Raw genomic sequence first — 10,913 nt, 5'->3', positions numbered from 1 at the left:
TGCAAAAAACTTGCATAACTCCCATCAACTTCTGGGCTCCTCTTCTGCATGCTGTCTTCACTGCGCTGTGCCACTTGCAAAGGTGGCCTTAGTAGGTCAATTTCTGGATTGACTGAGCAGGTCTGCACTGACCGCTCAGTCGATTCAGAGCAATCGATCTGACTGTGGCGTCAGTGTAGCCGTAGCCCAAGTCAGCTGACAAGGGCCAGCCATGAGTGCTTTATTGCAGTGTAGACATACTCTTAGGTGCCTACGAGACTGTAGGTGTCTCCAGGATTAGGCTGTAAATGAGTGGTAATTTTGAGACTGTCATGATGCCTAAATGTTGTACTTGGGTAGCTAAAGAGGTAATTAGGCACCTAAGTCCCTTTGTGGATCCAGCCCAAAGTTCCTGTCACTTTTGAAAATGGGATTTAGTCATCTTATCTCTTAGGCCTTGCAGTAGTGGCACAACACCTAAACACCTTTAAAAATCTGGGCTCTATCTCCCACTTAAATCACTGGGTAGCTGCATCTTTAGGCACCTAAATATCTTTGAAAATTTGGCCCAAAGTGCTTTTTGTAGAAAAGAGATATGAATAAAAAAGGAAGAAAAAAAACCCTCTGCTGTTACTTTTATATCTAACATGGTGTTCTGGTTTTCAACTGCCTCTCCTAAATAGCAGACACTGCTGAACTGAAGGACATGTCCCCACAACCCAGGGACACATTCTAGAAATAAGGAAAGGCTGGAGCGGTAATTAAATAACAAGCAAACACTAAGTCTAGTTCAGACTTTCTTTTTAATTATAGCCACAGGGGAATTTTATAATCTTATTTGCATACCAACAGATTCTAAAACACCCAGATTTCCCTACAGTTATAATTGTATTCAAATTGTATATGCTCTGAATTTATAAATATTAAACAGATACTGTTTTGAATACTTACTTCTTTTTTCTATATTGCAAGGAGGATATTGGGGTGTTTTTTTCTCCCATTAGAGCTGGAGACTGTAGTCTCCCTCCTAAAGGAAAAGAAACAAGACCAGGCATAGGAAGCACAGAGGAGTTCTTCAGTGCGATTGCTGGACATGGACAGAGCCTGTAGTTCTCTGCAACTCTAGCGTAGACTAGAAATACAGCTCATGCTGCTGCAGTGTCACCACACAGGGTCTATCTAAATCTTACCCTGGATCTAGCAATCACGGAAAGGCCTTTCCATCATAAGAATGACACACAGCATTAACCCCCCCCGTCTGCACAAAAAAGCAACCCCTCCCCCCGTCTTTCAAAAAGTAAATGACAAAAATCTAAAAAATAAAAAACAAAAAACCCTACCCTAAGTGGAATCTGACCTTGAAAAGGAAGAAGTGCCAGCAAGTCCACGAAGTCCACTAGCCACTTTGATATTGTTGTTGATTTTACTTGGAAGATGCACAGATATTATGGTTATGGGCAGCATTATAAAAGCTTAAAGCCTAGTCTACACTAGAACAGTGATTGCCAGTATATGTATACCAGTACAGCTATAACAGCAAAACCTCCTAGTGGAGGCATAGCTTATACTGGAAAAAGAGTGCTTTTGCTAGTATAGCTTATACACGTTCCCCAAACAAAATAAGCTAAACACTGGCAAAAAGACATTTACGTTAAGTCTTTTTCCAGCATAGTTAGGGTGTGTGTTTTTTTCACACTCCTAATGATATAGCTATGCAGGCAAAACTTTTAAGTGTAGACCAGGTGACTAGATATATAGATAGATTGCACAAGCTAGAAGTGGAGCCAGGCTCTTCAATTGTCACTTGCAAAGCTCTGAGAACAGAGCTAGTCTAACAATTTGTTATAAACAATGGTTCCATTTCTGCAAGCCAATGCTCATCAATTGGACTCAGCATGGACCCAAGGGCCTGCACTACTGCAGGCATTTGCTAGACTGGAGCCATAATTTGTGGCAAAATTTGGTGATTTTTTTAAAGAATAATTATTTGTTAATATATTTTTCCATTATTCAGCCAGTTTTGAGCAAGAACAGATTTCAGTTTGATTATGCTCTGCACTTGGTTTCCATAGCTGACATGCAAGCATGTCATTGAAACATCAATGACATGGAAGCACAATATGGTTAATTAGCATGAAAATAAGCACAGTTCTTTATGCGAGAAAAGATTTCACTGGAAAACCATCCCCCTAATATCTTGCTTTTTGTTGTGTCCTACAAATAACAGAGATGGCTTTTAGGTCAGAGGCATATATACTGTATGCACCATACCTACTCCTGAAGGGTAAATTCTGCCTAGACAATAACTGATAAGGCAGGATGGATGAGGCAATAAATGTTTCCAACATGACTGATGTGTATCAGTGCCACAGGCCAAGGTTTGTTTACGACGGAGGCTAGGAGACACCGTACAGTAATCCGGTTACGGAGCTGTTCATTGTTCTTGATTTTTTTTTTAAAAGGTGACCTGTAAAAGATTTTTTTAAGTGGTCCATTGTTAGTGCTAGTTGCTGAGAGCCCAAATAAATTGCCTTAGATGCATTTCACCAGTTATTTGCTTTCAATTCAATTAGCTGGGATAGTAGTGGTGTTTTTATAGGTGTTCAAAGAACAGCTGTGGATTCCTGGATCTTCTCAGACACGAGACATTCTACTCACACTGTTACATTTGCCAGAGATTAGGTTTCTCTTTGTCCAGATACCCAAGCAACAGAGATGGGCCAGGACCAATGCCCACATTTGAAAACCCCAGCCCCAGAACCTGTTGGAAGTTTGGATCCTGAATCTGAATCTTCTGGCTTGGGTCCCTCTTTGTCCAGCCAACACACAATGATAACATCTCATTCATCATAGACTGCCATGCAGTTTGCCATAGGAGTATGGTATATATGTGCCCCACTCCAAATTCAGCACTTATGGAAGGGTTTCGTTTTCGGTATTCTTATTTTTTCAGAATTGTGTGTACCTGACCCCCTTAGCTGATTGCAGGCTTCAGCACTGAGTAGCGTGGTTTTAATGTTATCAGCAAAGTCCTTGGGAAATCTGCTTGCAGAAGAAAAAAAAAAATCCAAAACCAAGGGGGAGCTTTACAGATTTGTAAATATAGCAATAATAAAGTAAAAGTAAATATTTTCATTAAAGCCTAAAAATCATATTTGGGGCCACACTCAGCTTCAGTTATTAAAGCTGACTAGTCATATTTTTAAAAAACCCTTTGCTGCTTACATTTAATAAATGTTTTCTAAAGGTAAAATAAAGAAGCCCATCTTATCTGGCAATGAAGAAAGTATAGCAAAGAAGTGGTACAGATGGGCTGTGGTAGGGAGGGTGCACATTGTTTTAATGAACACATGTGTAAACACAATTTAGCATCTCATGTAGACAAAAACATTTAAAAAGGAATTAGCTGGTCATGGCAAAATATATTTGCTGATTGTGGTTAATCCTAAAGTCCTTAGGGCTAACCATAACTATCTGACTTTTAAATATGTTTCTGTCTACACTGCACGTCTTTGTCTACATTAAGTGCTAAATGGTGCTTCAAATGTGTTAGTTAAACACATTGTAGAAGACCTTGCTTTTTCCCAGAGTAGAAAAACCACTAGAGACTCAGGCTCGGTCTACACTTACCTCAGCGATTCAGCGGCAGTCGACGGGAGTTACGCAAAGTACGCAAAGAACGTGCGTAACTCTCGTCGACTTCGGTGCTTCTCTTCTGTGCGCCATCTTCACTGCACTGCGCCAATGGGAACTGCATTCCCGTCGATGCAGCGCTACGCCACTTGAGGAGGTGGTTTTCGTATGCTGACTTCTGGATCGACTGAGCGGGTCTTCACTGACCGCTCAGTCGATCCAGATAAGTCGATCTGACAGCGACAACTTTGCCACCATCAGTGTACACATAACCTCAGTCAGGCCCAAAGAGTTTACAATATGATTTGGCCTTGTTTTTAAGGCCTTGTCTATGCCTTTTACTGGCAAAGTCAAACTGATGAGTACTGCCTTGTGTCCACTCACAAATTGTTTTATATTGTTACATTTCTTCTCTTCAATCAAGAAAATTAAACCACTTTGAAACTGCCAACTCTATTTCAGACAGAGTTAAATCAGTTTACTGGCAATGTGGACACATTCCCCTTCCAGTTTAACTAAACCAGTTCAGCTGGTCCTCCCAGTCCTATCCCACACTGCATCCGTCTCTTCAGAAATGACTGGCCTGTTTACCTGTTTACACTTCATTGACCTAGGGTCATCTGGACCAGAAGAACCCCCTCCTCTTCAAATCTCAACCATACAATCTTCCTATTAATCTCAGTTATAGGCAGGATCACTGTGACCCGTCCGTGCCCAGGGTAGCCACCTGAGAATGCCAAGATCAGGGCAGGCTGCAAAAGGAAAGCAGATTCCCCCAAAACTGGTTATCAAGAAGCCAGTTCACAAAAGCACACAGCCCCCTTTACTGCATTCCAGTTCCTGGCTCCCAGTCAGCCACTAGGTCCAGTAAAGAGACCAGTTATTTAAAACTCTATGCTCTTTACTAAAAAGGTTCCCTCTGACCCCAAAGGGTCAGCCACAGTACCAGATCAATATAAGTTTGGATCGTACCCAAAATACCACGCTGCCAGACAATCCTTTAGTAACTAAAACTAAAGGTTTATTGTGAAAAGAAAGAAATAAACCATAAGAGAAATGTTAAAGGGTCAAAGCAAATCAGATACAAACAAATGATTTAAAAGTCCATATACATTAGGTTTCTAGAAGAATTGTGGAGTTGCAGGCTTGTATAGTTCCTCTGGCATACATCCAGTATCTGGATGGGTCTTAGTCCTTCGGTTCAGTTGCAAGTGAATTGATCCAGAGGTAGGTATGTGTCTGTAGCTGAACAGGAACAGAAGACAAAATGGTTTCCCAGGTCACCGCCTTATATACCCCTTGGCCCTGGCCATGCTGCTCATGGAATTTTACAGGAACCAAAATGGAGTCCAGAGTCACATGGGCAAGTTCTGGTGACTTCTCCTGGGCCCCTTGCACCTGGGAATGTATTAATGGGGCATTAAGCAGGCTATTGTTTTGCAGCCATCCTGTCTGGCGCGTGTCCTAGACAGCGCAATTTGAAATACAGATATCTCAAATATATCCATAACTTCCATTTCATATATAACACATGAACATAAACACTATCATCTTACTTAGCACATTATAACCTTTCTAACAGCACCTGACATGGCATATCTCACATGAATTATTATGATTTTGACATACTGATGTAAAACAATACTAAATGCCGCCCTCTTGCCCCCCAAATCCAGCCAGCGTGACAGTCACAGCAGTTGCCTGGAATTCCTCTATGCTGACTGTGCTGGCAGAAGGAAGTTTTCAAATGGCATGGGCAAAAGGGCACCAACAGAATTCTGGGATCCTGTGGGGAGGGGTCATGGGAGGTTGACCCTTATTCCCACAATTCCTCCAGGCTCTAGGTGGTATCCAACAATCAGGCATGAAAACTGCCCAGAATGCCATGACCTAAAAGGAGCACTAGGCATGCTGGGATATGTGCCCACAATGCAACTTGCTTCAGTCAATGCAGCACTGAACTGTGTGGACACATCTTCAAATGTGAAGCAGTTTAAACCGATGCAAGCACAGCAGTGTGAACACACACAGCTGGTGCAGTTCTATCAGTTTACTAACGATATTAGTGCAACTTTTGCAAGTAACCAAGCTGTGGCAGATGTGGGATTGCTATGTATTTATCTATGAATACTGATGTGTAAGAATTTTATGAACATTGTATTTGACCAGGTCAATGAGGTAAAATTACTTTGTAACTAAGGTGGGTTATTAGAATTTGACCGTACTAATCTAAATTATGACCATACTGATCTAAATTAATGGGAAGTTGTGAGAAGAACAAACAGAAAAGTAATAAAATAGATCTAGATAAGGACACTCCAGCACACACTTGAAAGGCAATGGGATAAACTGTTAGCTTCAAATTCCTGTCTCCAAGAAACATACAAGTTTGGATTTGCCAAAGCGAGGAGCCTGGAGATAAAAAGCACACTACAGAGTTAAAAAGAGCATCTCAGGGGGATAAGGAGGCTCACCTGTCAAAAGATCTCTAGGGAGACAGGCTGACAGAGAGAGTGAGAGACTCTGCCAGGGGAGTCTAAATAAGTTGGGCCTTGACAGATCCAGGGAATGATAAACGTTAGGGGAAAGCTACATATGTGTACAGTCTGTTTTATTGTTTTTAAAGAATGTTTTCCCTGTAATGCTTTTGTTCTAAATAAATAATACTTTGCTTTAAGGAGGCTATTGAGTCATTGATTACCATGGTCACTGCCTAGAATTGCAGGGACTGAACCTAAGTCAGATCTGCTTAAGTAAGCACAGTTGATCACAGGGCCCAGGGCCCAGTCTGAGAGTGGGAGAATCACATGATTCCATCCAGAAAGAGAAAGGACAGACTGCAACCTAGAAAAGGGTGCACACTGAAAAACCAGGATGGCTTAAAAGTGCACTTTACCTGGTAGGTTTCCCTCATCTGTACAATGAGGATAATGATACTGACCTTCTCTGTAAAGTGCTTCGACAGCTAAAGACTAAAAGCATTATATAAATACTATGTTACTATTAATAATAATTATTAGTATTACACAAGGTCCTAGAGACAAGATGCAACAAGAAAGAAAAATAAACAATAGGAGGGGAATGGAGGAGGTGGACGAGTATAGCAGTAAGATTATCTGGTGACACAGGCAAGCTATGTGCAAAACTTAATGGTTCTCATTAGAGAGCACTTTTATTTTATGAATACTATCTTGAAAACTGTTGTCTTGGAACTATGGTTTTCAGTACCTGTCCTTTTCCATTCTCTCTGATATTTGGGTTTGCTCAGGTTTGTCATATTGCTTGTGTCAGCCATCCTTACTTCATGCTGCATTAGGTGAAATGCATGGGGAACCTGCCTGGCATTTCATGCCATGATATCCCTGCACCTGACACTGAGGGATTAAAAATGATTAAAAAAATGTAAAGAAAAATATTGAATCTTTTCACCAGTTCAATTGAATTGTCAAAATATACCAGGTTTCACTGCCCGGGGTAAATAAACTATTGCTGAGAATGGCTTTCCCCCCACTCCACGGGGCTAGATACCAGTGACATTTCACCTTCTGCAGCAGCTGTCAATTTGGTCTGTGCCCTACTCTTTTGTGACAGCTGTTACTGAATGTGAAATGCCTGTTACCTGTTTTTAATTCATTGCTTGCAGGGCCTTATGTCCTCTCCAATGCTGCAGCTGTGGAATTTGCCATAGAATCCCCCTTCCTGCAGAACAACTGTGCTCCAAAGCTTTCAATACAGAAAATGTTTCCAGCCCTCATGATTATGAAGCTACTCTTGAAATCATAAGCCGAGTAAACTGAGTTGTTTTCACAGACAGCCTGCAAAATAGCTCTGGAGATGTGAACTGCCCATTAACCTCCATGGGGTGTTAATGATGAAAGGTGACCATTTTAAATGTCAGCTCTGTTTACTATTACCTGCTCTATTTCTCTGCTGATCATTTTATCAGAAACATTCAGTTAATGTTTTATCCCACCATCCCAAACTGCCTCTCACACCTTCACAGATGTAAAAAAATTGTCCCTTACCCAGCTGCCAAAGCCTTCACGTCCCTGCTGAAAACGTCTACAATGCATGGTCAATAATAGAAAAATCATTGGCATATTGAAAAATAAAAATATGTCTCAATGTAAGATAACTTGTACTGAATAGCAAAATAAATAACACAAGGACTGCTGTACCGACTTTCATATTCAAATTTAAATAAAATCCTTCCTTTAAATTTAAATGAACTGCCACCAAATTTCCACTCCACTGCAGCAAAGTGCTGCAGAATATAGGAATTGTTGTCATGGATTCAAGGACCTGCTTGCAACAGACGTCATGGGACCTTGCCTTTAATTAGTGAGAAAAGGAGAAGTTTAGGCTCTGTGCACAAGGAGAAAACACACACCCCATGTCTACTCGAGGGAATTGTAAGAGCCAACCGGAAGAGCCTGAGTGTTGTGTGCACTTTATCAAACACTGCAGGTTTCACACTCTTTTGTGCTGCATACTTTGCTCCAAATGAGACAAGAATTCTTCCCCCCCCCCCCCCCACTTTATTCCCAACCCCATATTTAAAGTTAGTAAATGGTAAGAAAGTATATCTGCGCTGAATTCTTCCCTGGCATAACTGATTTCAGTGGTTAATGCCAGGCATGAATTTGTCGAGTTCTGTGCTGAATGATACCCAAAGGTTTTTTCATCCTTTACATTCTGCCTTCTTTCTCACAGGGCTTGTCTCCTCTAGAAATATCATGTCTGAACACAGTTGTGAAGAGTCAAGTGCTGAACGCAATTTGCTCTGGTCTCTGTGCTGTCCAGTCTGGATGTGTCAGCTCAACTCATTACAACAGAGTCAAACTAGAAAGACAAACCTGTATTCAGAAATGCACAAAGAGTGAGTAAATGAACAGGGACTTCCAGAGATCAGAGAAGATCCTCTATAGGAAACCATTTATTCCTCCTCATTTGTTTGCTTTTATTTTTCAAGGTAAAGATTTATCTACCCAGAGTAGAAAGTTCATACCCAGTGTTACTGGAGGTACCCATCGAAGGAATGAGTATGCTGAGATGGGCAAATTAAGTAATACCTATGTTATACCAGCTGGTCAGATCAGGACCTTATGGGCAGTCGTAGGGAAAATGACTTTTCCAATAACACATGGCACAGCCTGCAAGACCTCCAAGTTTGAGAGAGTTCACATGTCACCATTCACACATCGCACACTCCTTACTCAGGCAAGGCATAATCCTCCTGCAGAAAAATCCATGACAGGAGGGGGCAAAGTATACTGGGAAATCCATGCGGTTCATCTCCCTGAGTTGCCTCCTTATTCAACCCACAAGATGAGGGAGTTCTGGGAGCACAGCTTTGAGATGCCACAGAGCCCCAAGGGAGAAACTAGTTCCATTTTTGTTGGTTATCGGCAACAATGCACAGAATGGGTCCCTCTGCAGTGCTTCCTGACTCCCCCCCCTTCATCTCCCACAAAGCACAGCTACTGGGTAAACCACGCACACCTTGGTTTTTTTCCCTTGCGGCTGCTCCCTAGCCTCCATCCAAGGGGTGCAGAAAGCGGAAGAGGAGGAATTGATGATGCCTGGAGTATTTTTATCAATAAAAACAGTGAGAAGAGATGACATCCTGGAACTGTAAAGAACTGAAGTCACAAATCTGAAAAATTAAAATAGTGCCTATGAGTGTATATGGTACATGAAATGCCTGCTGTACTGACTGAGTGGAGAACTGTGCTCGTATTAATTCACTCATGTTGAAACATACACTACTGCTCTGAGAGAGGCTCAGAAAGATCTCGGGGGCAGGGGGACAGGAACTAGAGCAATAAAGGGAAAACAGCATAAAATGAACTGGAATATATTTAGCTTGGTGTATATTATATATATATTTCTCTAGGTGTATTGATAACCAGCAATAAAAGAGATGTACTGGAAAAAAAGTCAGTTTTGATCTCTGCTATGCAAGTAAATACACAACTTGGGAGAGTGACATACTGTCACACTTCAGTCATTGCTATAATGTATGATTACTGGTGTAATTAGAGACTACTTGAAATGTGTTAACTCTATAATTTGTATAGCAGCTGTTCCCTGGTCACACAAAGATAAAACACACACCAGTTAACTTGAATGTTTCTCCAGATCAGGGGTGAGGAATATTGGTGGACCTTTGTGGTTCTGCTTACTGCTGCTGCGAGTAAATTGCATATTCTCTACACCTGCTCTATGGAAACACAGGAGATTCAATTGCCATATCACCTTTCAAAATGTTTTACATTCACTACCAAAAACCAGCCTACCCAAAGTGCAAATGTTCTGCATCCAATGATGAGCAGTCACCAAGACTGCATTTCCTATGCCAATGCATTATTACAACGTTAAATAATCTAGATGTGGCTCTGAGCCACAATCCCCCATCTGAAAAGTTTTGAACTATCTACACAGCGCACCATTGACTTCAATGGGTCGCTGCACCAACATAAGAACCTGCAAGCATGCAGCAGCTTGCAGGGTTAGAACAATAGTGCTTTTCACCACAAAACACTTCACAATTTATAGACCGACAGCACCACTGCAACCCAAACTCACATGTGCAGCCCCATTGACTTTAGTGTACTGCTTTGACTACTCAGATCAATTAAAGTTGTAGAATCACATCTGACCTCCTCTCAAGACAGTTTAATCAAGACAGTTTAATCTGTCACCATATGAGACTGTATTCTATACTGAACATATATTTTCCAAGGCTAAATCTAAAAAAAATTCCTTTCAGTAAAAATGAATAAAAGGTCTGTGTGTGTGAATTTGCGTTGTACCCCACAATGACACTTCCTTCTCATGGTCCCTATCTCAATTTATTTCCACTTGCTACAAACAAAATACAATATTTCTTCTGATGAAAATCAGGGCTGGAGATAGATTTTTGTAAATTACTTGAATTGTTAAAATCATCCTTCTCAACAGAAATTTTTCAAGAGGTCCAAACAGCGACCTTTTATTTAGGAAAGAAGGTTAATATCGCTATTAAATTCACTGACATTTTGATTGACCAGGATATTTGTTGACTTCCAAATGTTTGACTGGTGTCACAGGGGGATGTGGCTCTAGCAAAAGATTTTTTTCCTATTTCAGTAGTGATACAGCTGGTAGCCATGGCCTTTTCTTCACTCTGTACATGCTCAGGAAGGAGTTCTGCAGCTTGTGTGTCTCTGACACCCTGAAAATAGTGCCTAAGGGCCGTGGAGTACTCTCCATCTTCTGAATTTTGGATTATTTTATCCATTCATCTCTCATCTATATTC

Source organism: Emydura macquarii, unplaced genomic scaffold (assembly GCF_026122565.2).
Source record: "Emydura macquarii macquarii isolate MOO-44397 ecotype Brisbane River unplaced genomic scaffold, CSIRO-AGI_Emac_v2 contig_2422, whole genome shotgun sequence".
NCBI lineage: Eukaryota > Metazoa > Chordata > Testudines > Chelidae > Emydura > Emydura macquarii.
This window is presented reverse-complemented; position numbering follows the sequence as displayed.